The sequence below is a fragment of the Camelus dromedarius genome, unplaced genomic scaffold, assembly GCF_036321535.1.
Source record: "Camelus dromedarius isolate mCamDro1 unplaced genomic scaffold, mCamDro1.pat HAP1_SCAFFOLD_161, whole genome shotgun sequence".
Lineage (NCBI taxonomy): Eukaryota > Metazoa > Chordata > Mammalia > Artiodactyla > Camelidae > Camelus > Camelus dromedarius.
In genome coordinates, this window is record NW_026989763.1 from 2,155,324 (window position 1) to 2,172,188 (window position 16,865).

The window sequence follows — 16,865 nt, forward strand, 5'->3', positions numbered from 1 at the left end:
GCCTCATGTCCACCATTTACTCTAGAGTTCGATTGCTGGCAGGTACCTCCCAGGCTCCCGATTTTAGTAACAGACCCAGAACCCACCTAGGTGTTTGAGGTCACATTCAATTTCCCCTGTTCCTCCCCCCGGCCCTGCCCTGGAATCAGTCTTGTCATTTCTATTGCTAAGCCAAACTCAAGTCTGGTTCTGCAAGGACCACGGATGGAACCTCACAAGCTGACAGCAAGGTGCAGTGCGTCACAGTCCTCCGAAGAGAGCTCCCTGGAGTGGGAGGCATCTCCTGCCTCTGGTCACCACAGAAGGCACTGGATTCTCACAAAGGAGGCCCAGGAGAAGGGACTCAAGGTTCTCCTGTGGTCTGAACTTTGAAGGGCCCGAGGTTTGGGGGAGTTCCTAGTTAGCAGACACACCTGCCAGTGAGCAGATGAAGATGGGGGAACCCAGGCAAGGCTGTTCTCACTCCGACCCCTGGGCTCTCGGGAGCCACGGGAAAGGCCTGTGAAGGGCACAGCCCAGCCTTCACAGATCCCAGCCTGCATTTGCCAACCCAGAGAGCATAGACTCCTACTTGCGATTCTTGTGTTCTGTTCCCCCCCAGAATTTGATGGGCTCTTTCAGAATGTCTGGCCTGTCTCAAGCGAGACCAAGTCAGTGAAGGATGAAGTGTCCACAATTGGACCAGGGCATGAAAGGTGAAACAAGGTCTCATGGCCAGCATGACGGTGGTGGCCAAACCCTTCCCCCGGGTGAGATGAACCAGGGTGTGGGTGAGAATGCAAGGTCACTTCACAGCTGACTAGGGTGTTGGAGACTCACTACCGCAAACTAACGACACGGCCGTGAGTGGTGGACGTCAGCTGCAACAGACACGGAGTCAGCTATTTACTGCCATCATGGGTTAATAGTAAAGGCTGGTGCAGGGAGGACTGCATGGCTGCTGAAGCAAACCACAGACCCGGCTCTGAATGCCCACCGGATGGAGCAGAGAGGAAGCTACGGTCCCCTTTAGCGGTCCCTGTGTCCACCAGATCCAAGTGAGCCAGCTACTTAGGAGAAGGCCATGTTGTTCTGATACTCAGAAAAACCAGCCTCGTAAAGGGAAAATAAGAGTGGCATGGAGTTTAGACCCGCTCCTGCCTCTCTATGAAGGCAAAGTAAGTTAAATGGCACCGGGAAGGTGAATGAAAAAACAAAAAACAAAAAACCGGTGACTGCTTCTTCCAACAGCATCCCCTGCAGCTGCTCACCCCCGAGACTGCCACTTTCTCACCAGTGACCGCCGGCCAGGAAGCTCCGTCACGCACGTCACACAGCGACAGCCCTGAACCGCGTGCCAAGCACGTTTGTCGAAAAGCCAGAATCAAGGAAGATGCTGCAGATTTTGACATTCCAAGTTTAAATAATCCTTGAAAAAAATCCCTCAGCAGCCGCCTAAATCAATTCACATCTCACTTCTTCAAAACAATGAAATTTAATAAGGGCGCATTTGTCACCAAACATAAGGAGGACCAAACTGGTTCCTCAAAGCAAGGATTTTAACAGGTATCAAACAACAGTGGGTGATGTGCTAACAAAGCAAAAATTCCAAAAATCTAGAAAATAAAAAGATGACTAGGATAATATATGGATCAAGGCAACTGTTAAGGTTTTTGCTTTTTAAAGCGATGGGGACAGCACGGAGGACAATCTCGCTATTTCCAATGCAGGGTGTGCACAGTCCACTTTTCAGACGCAACAACATGCTCACAGGGCGGTACAAGATAGAAAGGGAAATAGAAAAAGGAAAAGAGGAACAGCGAAAATTAGAAACACATGAGAACAAAAATAACTGACAGCAATTACAAGAATTTACGTGAGTTTGGTGAGGACAGGGACGAGGGGACGGTGAGACCCACCCTCACCTATTGTTCCAGGGAAGGCAGGGGCCTGAGGCGAGAGGCGCTGCCGGGGGACCACAACGTGGTCAGCGCCCCAAACCTAAACTTCACCTAGATGCGTGTAAACAGATTTTGAGCTACAAAATGTGTTCGCATTTCAAGCTGGACAATTTTACTCACTCCCACCAAGAGTAACAGGAGAGAATTAGGCTCTGTTCCTGCACCAAAGCATTGTTTAAAAAATTAATGACTGTGTAATAGTAAAACAAACAATGGAGTAAAAGTGACTGGAGGAGAACTTACTTGACCCGAGCTCACTGGCCGCGTTATCTCACTGACGTTCAGATGCTGGCTGAGCCCTTACGGTACCAAAACAGACAGACCCACCAGGAGGGAGGTTTAATGCGCTACTGTATTTTGATGCCGGGAGCCATGCCTGGTACACAAGAATCTGGGTAAACAATGGTGACAGTGTCAACCACTATGGGCTAAGCACACAACCAGCTACTCCGCCAAATCCCAAGGACACACTTCAAAAGGCAAAAACAAGCTGGTATTCTCTGGTGGGTCTGCAGACTCAGAGCCAAGCAGTTGCTGAGCAAACATGTCACCAGTGCCTCCTGTGACAAAAGAGGTGGCACTGGTCAGGGGGCTGGGGCAGGGCTCCAGGCTTCCACTGCTCACCCACCATTTTGTCCAGGGGGAGATGTTGGTCCCTGCTTACGTTGCACCGATGTACCGACATTGACTGACGCCTGGGGACTCAGCAGGAGGTGACAGGTGACGGGAATGGAGCCAGCCTGGGAGTGGCACGGTGCTGGCATCTGTGTCCTCAGCTTTGCCCAGGCCACTACATCTGCCAGCTCATCTACAAGAAGCAGAAGGGGAGAAAGCCATGTAGATCACGGGGCCCTGTGAGGACAAGTACAGGTCATGGCCACGACAAGCCTCGCCCCTTCCTTAAGATATAGAGGTATGTCCGGGGAGGAATTGAAAATTCATGCAGAGACCGCCAGGCACCACAAGCAGGTGGGACTCGGGTCCCCTGTGCCTGTCACTCACAGGACTGGTCTGGACTTTCTTTTTATCAATTCTCTGGCATCTTCTCCTCCAACTTACCAACAACCAGAAAGTAGAATCTGATTTTAGACTCACAGAGAATCGCAGAAACCCTCCTCCACATCAGGCCCGACAGCATGTGCCAGGCCCTCCGACCGTCACCTGTGGGACCGCCATGAGCCCTCTCCAGACTCAAGGCCCGAGGCCGTAGGTCGGGGTGGCACAGATTCCCACACTCTTCCCAGCAAAGGTGGACCACCTCTCGGCAAAGGCATCTCACCTTCTTCTTCCCGAGGGACATCTCGATAGATACACAGGGAAACAGAGCAGAATATGGGGGGGTAGGCAGCCCAGAAAAGCTCGTCTGCACTTCCAAGGCAAAGTGGGTCCGTTGACCTAATCACAGGGACAAAGAGAGGACGAATCTTTCCCTGCTGTGCCCCATGCTCCGTGACACGCCTTTCCCTGCGTAAGGAGCTCATTTGGAAGCCCCTGGCAGTGTTTCTGTTGTCCTAAATTGGCATGGTGTATGTCAGGCAGGGAGAGAGTTCCTGAGCCGTGCAGGTGCTGGACCTGTGAGGCAGGAGACTCTGGCTCCACCCACAGCTCAACCAGCACCTCATTCTGCGTCTCAGGATTCAGCATGACATCTATAAGCAAAGGGATGAGACTGTCCCAGGACATGCTGTCCAACAGGAATGAAATGACAGCCTTGTAAAGAAAGTTTCCCAGTTGCCACATTTAAAAATGTAACCCCCCCAAAAAAAACCTAGAAACTGATTTTAAGAACATATCTTACTTATTCTACAGTATGTAAAATACTATCATTTTGACATGTTATCAATAAAGAAAGAAACAAGATAGTTTACATTCTTTTTACTAGACAAGTCTCAGCGTCTGATGTGCATTTGACCTAGAGCACATCTCAGCTCAGAGCAGCCTCCTCCCCAGCTCTCCTAGCATCAGTGGCTTTGGCTACTCTATTGGACAGCAACTCCAGGGTCACACCAGGGGAATTGGCTGAAAAGCGGGAGTAAGTGTCCATAATAACCCTAAAAGTATTTCTCTGAAACAAAGGCGGTTTCATTTTTAAACGTCTGAAAACCGGCGGGTTTCACCTCCCTCACGCCTTGGCTACAAGACAGCCCTCCTCCTTGCTGATCCCTTTCTGGATGTAGGGAAGCAACCCTTCTCACAGCCAGGGTGTACGGGCATCCAGGTAGACTTTCCTGCTCTCTGTGTCCAATCCCACAAAGTCCTCCTTCTCAAACAGGATGTAGAGCAGGAGGATCTTGTCCCCAGTCTTGTCGGATGCACAGTCCAGCCACTTGGACTTGAGCATGATGAAGAGAGACTCAGTGAAGTCCTCGATCCTCTTCTCCACCACCCTGCAGTCCTCGTAAATTGAAGGCCACGTTGGTGCGCGGCTGCTCGGCCACCTCCCCATGCAGCACAAAGACAAAGAGCCGAGAGTCATAGAGCGTGGTGCCATACAGCTCCTCTGCACGTGGAGCTTCTCGAAGGTCTTGGCCAAGAGGCAGTCGGTAATGGTGACCAGGCCCACGACATTGCGGTGGGTCTCGAAGTCGCTCCACCCATTCTCGGGCGCATAGTGGTGACTGTATTGGATACAGAGTCCCCACTGCGAGCCGCAAGGGATGATCTGCCTCACCAAGGAGATTCGCTTATAGATGCAAAAGAAATTCTGCTCTGAGATGATCCCCACGGGTTGGACCACCACGGGGAGAGTCTGGTGGTCCTCAGCACACTGCACGTAGTCAGGGATGTTCATGTTGCAGGCCCTGACGAGAGGGAAGAGGAGACCGAGGTACATACTGTGCTGCGGGCTGCGGGCCTCACTGGGTTGCGGTGACCTGGTGTGTACCAGTCAGAAGGCAGGGGGAGCCCAAGCAAAGCCGGGGGTACAGTTTGTCCTCAGCATCTGCACATGGCTACCGCAGGTCGGATCACATTACACAGCTTTTGGTCTAGGCTTCCGACCTCTGCAGAAAGGGTCATTTCTTGTTTTCTGTTTCCAAGCACCTAGCCAGTCCCTGATGCAAAGTCAGTGCTCAAATCTGCTGAATAAAGGAATGAATAAAGGAACTGCTTCCACAACCCTCAGCAGGATATAATGCAAAGAAACACAGTAGGATCAAAAGACCTGGATTTCAACTCCAATTTATTTGAACTACTAAGATGCAGAATACTTGATAAGAAAACTTGCTTTGGGGAGGAGGGTTCAGTTCAGTGGTAGAGCACATGCTTAGCATGTATGAGGTCCTCGGTTGAATCCTCAGTACCTCATTTTAAAAAAATGAAACAAATAAATAAACCTATTTACCCCCTTCAAAAATTATTTTTTGAATTCCAAATTCAAGGAAAAATAAAAAACACCTTGCAGTTGACACAACATTGTAAACATGAGTATACTTCAATTAAAAACAAATCCTTGCCTTACAAGAATATATCTGAATTATGGAACTTTACAAATTTAAAATGCCTAGGGTACCACCTGCATAAGAAGAAGGAACTGTACAAATTTACTATCCCTCATTTATGAGCTATATTTCCTTTTGGCGGTTTATAACATCTCAGAGCTAATTTTCTCAGATTAAAAAAAAGAAGGAAACATTACCTGATTCTCCATACTGCTGAAGAATCAGATAAACCTATGATAGCATCTGACCCACAGAGTTTACTCAATAAATGCTTGTTGAATGAATGAATAAACAAGCAAAGTGAATGCTGCTCCCTGCAACAGAGCATCATGATGATACTGCCAGGAAATCCCAAGCCCACGTTTCACCAGACTCTACACTAACCATGGGTGACCTGGGCAGGCCTGTGTGCTCCTCTTAACCCCAGTTTAATCATGAATAGAATGAGGGCAATAACACAAACCTCAAAGTGTTAGTGAGTCATTACTGAATTGTAAACCAACTTTGCAAGATGGAACCTTTAAAGAAATTTGGGCAAAACGTCCGTAGGCCCTCTCCATATTATCTCTTACAACTACATGGGAATCTACATTATATCTCAAAATTAAAAAGTCTAATTTATTAAAGAGGCTATTGAGGTTAAATGAGCTCATTGTCTCAAAAGGGAACACACAGTACAAATCGGTCAATGCCCAGCCCATGAGATACACTCAGTAAACATTCCCACTGAGCCCACTGGTCCCTCCAACTTCAGAGCAAGATGATGTGTCCTCATGGCCAGAGGCCCCTGCACCTGAAGCTAACAAAGCTAATGGTCCCCACTTTCAAGAGCCCCTGCCACCACCATAGGCCTAATTTTGTACTTGTAATTTTTTCTTTTTATTAAATAGAAAAACGTGATTGCATAGCCTTCAGGTCACCAAAACCTGACCACAGAGATCATGATGGCAGCCCTTCTTCATGAAACAATAAAATGAAAAGCCATTTCCACAAGATCTCTGTGTAAATCTACTAGGGAACCTCATCCTGGACTGAGAGGAAGAGGCCTGGGGAGGAGGGGGCCATCTGCGGCACACAGACCCATGGGCCACCTGTCCCACGATGGACTTTATACCCAACCCTCACCCTCAAGGAACTTCAAAATAGACACAGACAGAGAGCTGTGGACAAGATTTTTTTTTTTTTAAAGAAATCCCTGATTCTCTCTCAGGTTTTGTTTCTACCGAGAAACAAATTTCTTATGTGTATAATATTTCACAAAAGACTTAAATTGTTATCACCCCAACTTGACGCATTAAGAAACTGAGGGAGAGAAGTTTATCACATTGTGCAAGATTAGAGAGAGGCAAAAAAAAAAAAAAGATTAGAGAGAGGCCACTTCGGACACTGTATATAAGCCCAAGCCCCTGTTCCAGTGCTCACACTAGAAAGTGGGATATACTGCCCCTTTCCTGCCCTCTCCCTGCAGTAAATGTCTGAAGAGTCTTTTCTGTGCCACCTGGAATCACAATCACTTCAATTTTCCACAAAGAGCTATGTCACTCCTTGGAGGATGTGTCAAAATGTATATGTTGAATGGGAGGAGAGATTTGTATTTTCTGTTTCTCAAAGGAAACATGGCTTAAAAGAAACTGAAAAGCACTTTTCTAGTCTAAGTCTTCATTGTGCAGAGAAGGAAACGGAGGCTCAGAAGAGATGAGGAAAGGGCCTTATTAACAAATATTGCCTCAGCGCAGCACCAAGCCAGCCTTGGGCACTGCTGGGGGAGGATCTGGAAGGCCCAGGAGAATGAGTCTTAGAAAACGGAAAGAGAAGAAGCATACAAGGCCCCGTCTCTACACCACCATACCATGAAGTTCCACCAAATTACCCAGTATGGGTGCAGCCAACATTAAGGTGGGCTAAACCGGTTATAGAAACCTGGAAGTCTCAACCATAGTGGAAATTCCAACATTTACTTTGTTTTTTTTCCCAGTTCAAGCATCAGCTCAGTGGGTGCTCTGTACCAGGCACTACACGAGGCCTGGAGTTCTCCCAAATACACAACTCTTATATCACGTGTGCAAAACACAAACAGGCGCACCAGAAGGAAAATGCCCACAGATAAGGTGGAATTACTGAAACTGAAAGCAGCCAACCAGCATAAATTACTAGGAAAATCGATGCTGCTAGAAATAAACTCATGGACATAGAAAGCAAACTGTGGTTAGCAGGCAGGAAAAGGGGGGTTAACAGATACACATTAATAAATATAAAATAAATGACAAGGACCTACTATATAGCACAGGGAACTATATTCAATTTCTTGTAATGAGTTGTACTAAAAACAATCTAAAACATATGTAGATACATATGCATATGTTTATAACTGAATCTCTGCTGTACATCTGAAACTGACATTCTAAATTGACTACACTTCAATAAAAAATAATTTTAAAAAATAAGTAAAAATAAAAGCAACGCCATTTAGAAAAAATAAAAGAATACTCTGATCCCCTTAGCTGTAGGTGCTGGAGAATTCTGGTTACAAACACCAAGTCCACTGGATCACTCCAGCACTGGCTGTCACTCTTTCTGACCATCAGAGAGTCACTTGGCTTCAGTGAGTTTATTTTCTCTTCTGTGAAAGGCTTCAGTTACAACTAACGATGTATCTCATCATTCACAAACCCAACAATTAATGAGGACTTCCCATGGGCCAGGCTCTGGAAATATGAAAATATAGGGTCCGAGATATATTCATGGGTAGAAGAAATTTATGCCATAAAGACATTAATTCTTCTTGCTTTGATAGACAGATTCAATACAATTCTCTTTAGATTTCCTACCAGATTTTTTATGGGTAACAAGATAATTTATGGTCAGGAACAGCCAAGAAACTTCTTTAGAACCAGCACTGGGAAGGTGTGGATAGGTCATTCATTTCCACTGGTCTTTCTGAAGTGATGAAAACGTTCTGGAATATTAATGGTTGCACCACTGTGAATATGCTAAAGCTGCTGAATTGTAGCATTTATGTGGGTGGACTTCATGGTGTGTGAACAATATCACAATAATGATGTTAAATGAAAAAATATTTCTTGACAATTATTTTTCCCTCTATACAACTAGTCTGCCCCACAATTTAAGAAGAACAAAAAAACCAAAACAAACCAAATTTTGCCAGGAGCTCTTTAGGACTGCAATGTCCCTGAGTCTACAAAGCCTCTGGTGGTGCTGTTCCTGTTAACACACCCTAGCTGGATTGGGCTAGTTAGGGACTGTAACAATTTTTTTAACATCGACGGTCACACGTTTCACCCTGGGAGAGGGAAGGATGGAGGATGTCACAGCCTCATGCCTTCAGCTGATTTTTAACTGAACCAAGCCTTGCTTTCAACACTGTAATCCCTCTCACTATAAAAACAGTGACATCATCAAGCACCGCCATCATAACACGTGAAATTGTTCAAGGTACTTACCTGGGGCAGAAACACTGAGGGAGGAGACGGAAGCACGCTCAGCACTGACGCTCCCTTTTCCCGACTCCACCAGGAGAAGCTGGGGTTTACAGCCGGAGGCACTCAGCCCGGGGAGCAGCGCAGACACCACTGAGCTGGTCCCCAGGGAGAGGGAAAGGGAGAGGAGGACAGCCCCGGGGTCGCGGGGCAGGGAAAGACGGGGGGGACGCGGGTTGTAGCCCCGCTCGGAGGCCAGCCCCAGCCCCAGCCGCCCGACTCATCCGGGTCCGCAGACACCGCCCGCCAAGGACACAGCCCGCCCAGGGGCGGGGACGGGCTGGCGGCCGAGGAGAGGCAGCCCGGGAGGAGAGGACTCGAGGGTGGGAGAGGGGAAAGGGACGCCAGCCACGGACACAGGGGAGCCCGGCTGGGGCGAGAGGCGGCAGGTGCTCACCTGGCGCTGGACAGCTGTGGCCGGGGCGCCGGGGCAGGAGCAAATGTCCTACCGGGCGAAAGAGCTGAGCAGCTTTTGGGGCCGATCCCCGGCTCGGAGCTGGAGCTTCCAACCCTCGTTCCAGCTGGCAACGACTGCGCATGCGCAGCAGGGCCAGCGATCCTCTCCGAGTTCTGTGAGAGAAGGTGGGGAAGCGAGGGACGGAGAAGATGGGAGGAGGAAGGGAGAAGGGGAAAAGTGGAGGAAGAGACATGGACAGGAGGAGCAGAGAGAAGGCAGGGATCTGGAGGGTGGAGGAGAGTAGCAGAGATGGAGAGAAATAGTTTTATCTCTGGGGGCATCCTGAAGGAGGCAACAGTCCTGCCTCTGCACACTTCTCTAACCCTTTAAGGCCCGCAGCTCATATTTTACCTCCCTGGTCCAGCCCTCCACCCAAGACCTCTGCAGAACCCAAATGGGGATCAAACCCGTTGCTCCCAAGTGGAGCTGGGTTTCCTTTTGCTCTGGGAACCAAGCACCCGCAGGTGTTGTCGCTCAGAACTACCTTGGAAAGAGTACATATTCCCCTTTTACATGCTGGGACACAGGCAGGCAAGATCTCTGCCTTACCTCCACTGTCCCAGGTGTTGTGCTGGCGGGGAGCGGGAGGTACGAGTTCAGATCCGAGAAGGAGCATACTGCCTGAGTGTTGGTGCATAGTCCCCATCCTTCCTGGGTAAACCACACCCCACCCTCGGGGAACCATCAAGGGCACATAGTATGTCCCTGGGTGTGGGATAGCTGCCCTCAATTCCAGTGCCCAGCTTGCTAGGAAGATAGGAGTGTTACTGAGTCCAAATTCATTCTCCTTAATGCAGGACATGCAAGTAAGTTGGGAGACCAGGTGTTGGGGCATGGAGTAGCAACTATCTGTAGACCTAGATGGCAAACTAATGTCCTGGAAAACCATCTCCCCAAGTCAGAATTCAGGCTCCTTTCCTACGTGCTTGGTTGTTGCAATCTTCTTGGTGTAGGAATTCTTTGTTGTTAGAATCCTTTGTTCTTGCAGCTATCTGCCTGGGTCAGATCCCTGTAAACCTCCAACAAAACAAACGTTATTTTCTATTATGTAACTTGTTATCTTTATATGAATGGAAAAGTGTTAAATATCCTTAAAGGTCAGAGCATTCAAAATAGGCTCTCCTGTATATTTTAGGCTCTAGGCAACATTGTTTTACAAGCAAGATGAAGCCTAGGAGACAGAGCACAGGGTTACAGTCAAAGGAACAGATCTAATATGGAGTCAGATTTGTTCTTTTCTATTACCAGGGCAGAAGACACTTGAGGTTTTAAATCCCTTTAAGTTAAAAATAAGTAATACTTTAAAGGAATTTACATACATAGGTCGGAATGTGCATAGCATATCTGCAAAACACACAAAGGATTGTAAACAGTGGCATCTCCAGGGAGGGCTGAAAGAAGAGAAGATGAGGGAAAACTTCTTTCACTTGTGTATTTTTGTGCTCTGTTTGAATTTTTTTTAACCACATGCATGTATTTCTTTTTCAGTTAAAAAAATGTGTAATGGAGCAAAGGAGTAGCAAGCTCAGCAAATACAGCAGCCATGGAATCACTGAGCCATCAATTTTGATTTTAGCCAGGAAGCATTTATTGACTCTCTCCTATGTGCCCAGTGCTGTTTTAAGATTTCTTTTATTTTTTTTTTATAAAATAATAAAGTGCTATTCCTCAACCCTGCCCATGGCTGGTGGAAATCCAACTGAGTTTTTATTGAGTTGTTTTCCAAGAAGTAGAGATCAGTTATAAACAGAACACATCTTCAGGGCAAAACAGGCGGAGTGGTTTTCCAGCAGGCTAGATAGCTATGAAGGGTTTTCAACAGAGGCACACAGAGGCTGAGAGAGAAAGCCTCCAGGACCCTACGAAAAGCTGCCCAAACTGTCTTCTCCATGGCACTACTGAAATAGGAAAGAAAAAATCTGACTCCATACTAGATCTATTCCTTTGACTTTAACCCTGTGCCCTGTTTCCTAAGCTGTTTTGTTGGTTCGGCACCTTTTGTAAAACAATGTTGCCTAGAGCCTGAAATATACAGGAGAACCTATTCTCAAGGCTCTGACTTTGAAGGATATTAACACTTTTCTATTCACATAAAGATAACAAGTTACAGAATAGAAAATAACATTTGTTTGTTGGAGGTTTACACGGATGTGACCCAGGTGAAGAGCTGCAAGAACAAAGGATTCTAACAACATAGAATTCATACACCAAGTTTGCAACAACCAAGCATTCCCACTTCCCATTTTTAATAAAAGAAGAGCCTGAAATCTGACTTGGGGTGATGGTTCCTCAGGACATTATTCTACCATTTCTCAGCTGGCTTTCCAAATTAAAGTCGCTATTTCTTGCCCCAAAACCTCGTCTCCTGATTTATTGGCCTGTAATGCACGAGCAGAACAAGCCTGGACTCGGAAACACAGACATTGAAAGTACCCATTTGGTATATTAAATGACCTGCTTCTACTCATCTTCCTGACGTTTTATTCTCTTGACCACTCCTGTTATGTTTATGAAAAACCTGTCATGTGGACACATTTCCACCTCTAGCCACTACCCTTCCAGGTAAGAACTGATGCCAAGAAGGCAATGGAAGTTGCTAGAAGGTATTACCTGGACAAAATAGAGCAGATGTGGGTTCTGGCTGATGTTCAGGAGCAGGATGGTATACCTGACAAGATGTTATAAGTACGGATAGACAGCTGGGCACCAAAGGAGAAGCTTCTAAACTTCCATGAGGGACTTGTTGAATAGGAAGTAAAAGTCCCAGGCTATAGCTCGGATCCCACCACGAGCTTCCTGGGTGAGTCTGGGCAAGTAATTTAAAATCCCTAGGCCCGTGCTGTCCAACATGGGAGCCACCAGCAACATGCAGGATTATGAAGTTATTCTGTAGCCAGACAGAATTATAAAAAGACATTTTATTGCAAAGGCCCAGCAGGAATAATATTTAAAAACGTTATTGGTTATCTTGACCTAACGAGTTATTTTTGTATGTGTAGGTTTCTGTGGTTTGTAAGGCCTGTGACTAATGATTCCGTTACAGTGATGTATTTTGAAATTATAAGTTACTAGACACAGTATCCTCATATCACAGTTGAAAAAACTGATCCACATAAGCAAGGTGATCTGACTTATTAGTTATGAGCAGGGGCTCATGGGCCAGCCTGCCTGAGTATAAATTCTCACTCTGCCTCCAGGGGGTTCTGTGTGAATCTTGGACAAATTATTGTTGTTTTTGTTGTCGTTGTTATTATTTGTGCCTCTTTTTCCTTACCTTTTAAGTAGCGAGGAATATGTGGACTCTATCTCCTACTGTGTTGGCAGGATTAAATGAGTAAACGTCTGTGCTGCCCACTTCCCTGGGTTTCAGCATTCTCCAGGCAATCAGTGCCAAACTCAGAGGCATTCTCCACTGTCTTCGTCAGTCTGGGATGCTGTAACAAATTACCGCGTGTCGGGTGGCTTAAACAACCAGCATATTCCTTATGGTTTGGAGGCTGACACTTTCAAGGTCAATGTATCCTTGAGAGGATTGCCAGCTCGAAGATGGCTGTCTTCCCAATATCTTCATATCCCAGAGAGCAGAGAGAAGCAAGCACTCTGGGGGCTTGCATAAGAACACTAATCCCATTCATGAGGGCTCTACTCTCATGACCTCATTTTATCCTACAAATCACCTCCCAAAGGCCCCGCCTCGCAATACCATCACCCTGGGAGATGGGGTTTCGACATACGGATTTTGAGGGGATGCAAACATTCAGTCCACACATCGGCTAAGTCTCCCCAACATGCAGTCATCAAACCTGTAGCTAATTTCAAAGTAATATTTATATCTCTCTGCCCATTTCCATTCCTACATCCACTATCACTGAAGCCCTGTTACATTTTATTCCTTATTTTCCTTGTAGAGATTTAATGGATTCCTCTAACTCCAATGCTCCCCTCGCTCCAGTGTGCTTAACAGCCCTGCCAGGTAAGTCTTCCTTAAAACACCTTCCCATTTCACCTGGTTGTTTTTTAGGTTTAAATGTCAGAATCCTCTCCACACCCCATCCTATACCTTTAATCCGTTACACTACGGCTCACTATGTTATTTTCCTTTTACCAATGTAAGAAATTTCCATAAGCTTAAGAGCATAAACAAGCACAGATTTATCAGCTTATGGCTGTGGAAGTCAGAGATCCAACACAGTTCTCACTGTGCTAAATTCAAGGTAGCAGCAGGTTTCCTTCCTTCTAGAGGGTCTAGAAGAGAATGTTTCCTTGTTGTTGTTTTTTTTTTCCAGTTTCCAGAGGTAACCCACCTTCCTTAGCTTGTGCCCCACGACTTCCTCCATTTTCATGGTCAGCAGCCTTTCTGAACATTGCTCTATGGCTACACCTCCCTCTGAATTTAAACTCAGCTGGGAAATGTCCTCCATTTTAAGGACCCCTGTGAATACATTCGGCCCACCTGGACAATCCAGGCTACTCACCCTATTGTCTCATCTCAGGATCCCCTTGTCCCATCCAATTCAGGCATTATGGATGTGGCTGCGACACTCACCTGTGTAACATTTCCTCTCATGAGCATTTTATGGTTCAAGACACTTATGAATGACTTTTTGTTTTTCTTCCTTAGCCTTTCTGCATTCAGTATGTCTGGTGGATTATATGAATCCTTTTTATTTGTTCCCCTGCACTAATCTTTAATAATGTATCATGGGTTTAAAATGCTAACTGATAGACAATTTAGAAGACAGAAATCCTCTAAGATTTTTGTCCTAAAATATCTGTCATGCATTTTGCCATGTACAGTAACATGTCACAGGTGGCTACCCTGTGGCCGGGGAGGGACATGATTCTGCCATCACACTCCCCTCATTTTCACCAATGTGCTGATCACCTATCCAAGGCTTTATGCTCCTCGCTTCACTCACTTCCTCCTCCTTTCCATTGACTACCCTGTTCCCATCACTTCCTTCATTCAGCACAGCAGGATTTCATGATCACATACTTCTCTAAATGGAAAGGGTATCTTGAATCTAATGTCTGACAACTCTTCTTACTGTATATGCACACACTGACCTTCACATAACCCCGTCTGGCTCTTTATTTTCCTAGAATCTCCCAGAGGAATCAGTTCCATGATGATGGTGATGATGATGATGATACTGACAATGATGACAGGGACCTCTCAAGGATTCTGATAAAGAGGGAATCAATAAAGGGAGGGAATCATTGCAAAATTGCCCCAGAGACAGGCTTAAATGTAAATAACTGCTATAGTGTTTAATGAAATTGACTAATATATAACTATTTTTAAAACATTATATCACTGAATTTAAAATTTTAACGGGAATTCTCATTCACCAGTAACCAAGATTCAACTCTAGGACCAAAGTCTAAGGATTTTGATCTTCTAACAAATTGTCCACTAGCCTTTTAAACACGTGATCCTTTTAAAAAGCTTAGTGCTGGGCTGAAAATAAGCAGGATTCATATAATCTCACCAGACACAGTGAATGTGGAAAGACTAAGGAAGAAAAACAAAAAGCCATTCATAACGTCTTGAACTTCACGTTGCTCACAGGAGAAAATGTTAGCCAAGGTGAGTGTCACATCAACATGACGCCTGAGTGGGATGGGGAAGCTGATCTTCCTCATCAGACATTTATGCTGATTTGTTAGATGCCAACACAGTTTCCTCATTGGATTTGCTTCTAACAAGTATGGAAGAATTTACGTTCTACCAAAAGCAGTCTAAACATTTTCCCCTGCTGTCAGGTCTCTGGACTGAATGTCCCCACAAGAAGGACATGAATATGCTTCATAGGGAATTCTTCCTGAGAAGAAACAGGATTTTCGAGGGCAGAACTGCAGGCCCCCCATGGAGGGCTGGAGGAGGGCTACAGGGGGCACTGGAAAAACAGCAGGAGTGAGTTCAGATACTACCGCTCAGGTCGCCAAAGACAGCATTGTTATCTCTGAGGATATGACATTCTCCCAAAAGTTCCATGAGTGAAGGTACCTGTGAACACTAAGCAGGTTGTTAAGAAACAGCAGCACATAATTTGCGTCACAACTCAATTACAGTATGTTTTGATATTTGGAAAATAATTAGCCCATTGTCCTTTGAAACTGCAGCAGTAGCAATAGAAATAAAAAAGGCTGAGCCGTCTTGGAGACAACAATCAATAAACAATTCTAAATCTGCAGGATTCCTTGACGATATGCAAGCAATGAGCTAGATGTGTCTTGCAGATAGCTCTTACTGCAGGGCGCTGTCCTGCAAAGCATAGAACTAGTTTTCTCAGCAGACAGAGGGAACCAAGTCAAGATTCCAAATCTTGAGAGATTTACTATATGGCAGGAAAGATCACACAAGTACATCCAGCCAAATATGAATAAATGTAATCAAATATTATCAAATGTGATTGGAGCACAGATGAAACAGAAATTCCTTTCATCTGGGATCTAGAGAGACTTCTTCAGAAAATGTGGCTTTGGAGATGGCCAAAGACATGGGTGGAATTTTGGCAGAACAGGATGTAAGGAATTTTAAAACTGATTCTAAAATTCATATAAAAATTCAAAGGATCCCAAATATCCAAAACAATTTTGAACAAGAAAAACAAAGTTGGAAGACTTGCACTATCTGATTTTCAGCTTTTTTTTTTTTTTTTTTTAACTACAGTAATCAGAAAGTATGGTGTTGGTGTAAAACAGGAAAATAGAATAATGGAGCAGAATAGAATGTTCAGAACTAAACCAACACTTATATAGACAATTGATTCTCAAAAAGGATGCAGTGGAGAAAGGATCTTTTCAACAAGTGGTGCTGGAAGAATTAGAGAGTGATATGCAAAAAAAAAAAAAAAAATGAACTTTGATCCACACCTCACAAAATATACAAAAATTAACTCACAATGGATCATAGATCTTAATAGGAAATCTAAAACTACAAAACAGCTAGGAGAAAAAGCATAGGCTTAAGCTTTATAACCTTGGGTTTGGCAAATATTTCTTTGCTATGACACCAAAAGTATAATCTATTTTAAAAAGAAACTGATAGAGTGAACTTTATCAAAATGAAGACTCTTCAAAGCTGTTCTAAACACTGCTAAGCAAATGAAAAGACAAGCCATAGACAGAAGCTATTTGCAGATCATATATCTGATAAAGGTCTGTCTTTGTATCTGATCCAGAATAAAGAGGTCTCAAAACACAATAATAATGCAAACACCTGAATGAATGAATGAGACCAGAAAACACACTTCAGTAAAGATATCCAGATGGATAATAAGCATATGAAAAGATGCTGATTAAAGATGCCATTAGTCATTAGAGAAATGCTTTTAAAAACCACAGTGAGATACTAGTACACATACATACAAGAATGAATACGATTAGAAAGACCGACCTTACAAAGTGCTGGTAAGGAAGTAGAGCAAGCAGAGCTGATACACACCACAAGGAATTTACAATAGTACAACCTTTTTGGAACAGTCTTTTACAGTTTCTTTAAAAAAGGTAAATACCTATCTACCAT

The 16,865-nt window shown here is 45.0% G+C and overlaps 1 long non-coding RNA gene across 4 annotated transcripts in view; it reads right to left on the bottom strand.

Annotated features, from left to right (window-relative positions):
* LOC135320591 (uncharacterized) overlaps positions 1-14,763 on the bottom strand; it is a 120,283-nt gene extending 105,520 nt beyond the window's left edge. For 2 of the 4 annotated variants that reach the window (XR_010379796.1, XR_010379793.1), the window contains exons 1-4: positions 12,609-13,935; positions 9,275-9,557; positions 8,842-8,920; positions 2,569-2,748 (exon numbers count right to left, since the gene is read on the bottom strand). This is a non-coding gene — a long non-coding RNA (uncharacterized LOC135320591). Of the gene's footprint in view, positions 1-2,568; positions 2,749-8,841; positions 8,921-9,274; positions 9,558-12,608; positions 13,936-14,401 lie in introns of those variants that run through there. The other 2 variants (XR_010379794.1, XR_010379795.1) reach the window with 2 other exon arrangements.
* Positions 14,764-16,865: the final 2,102 nt, after the last annotated feature.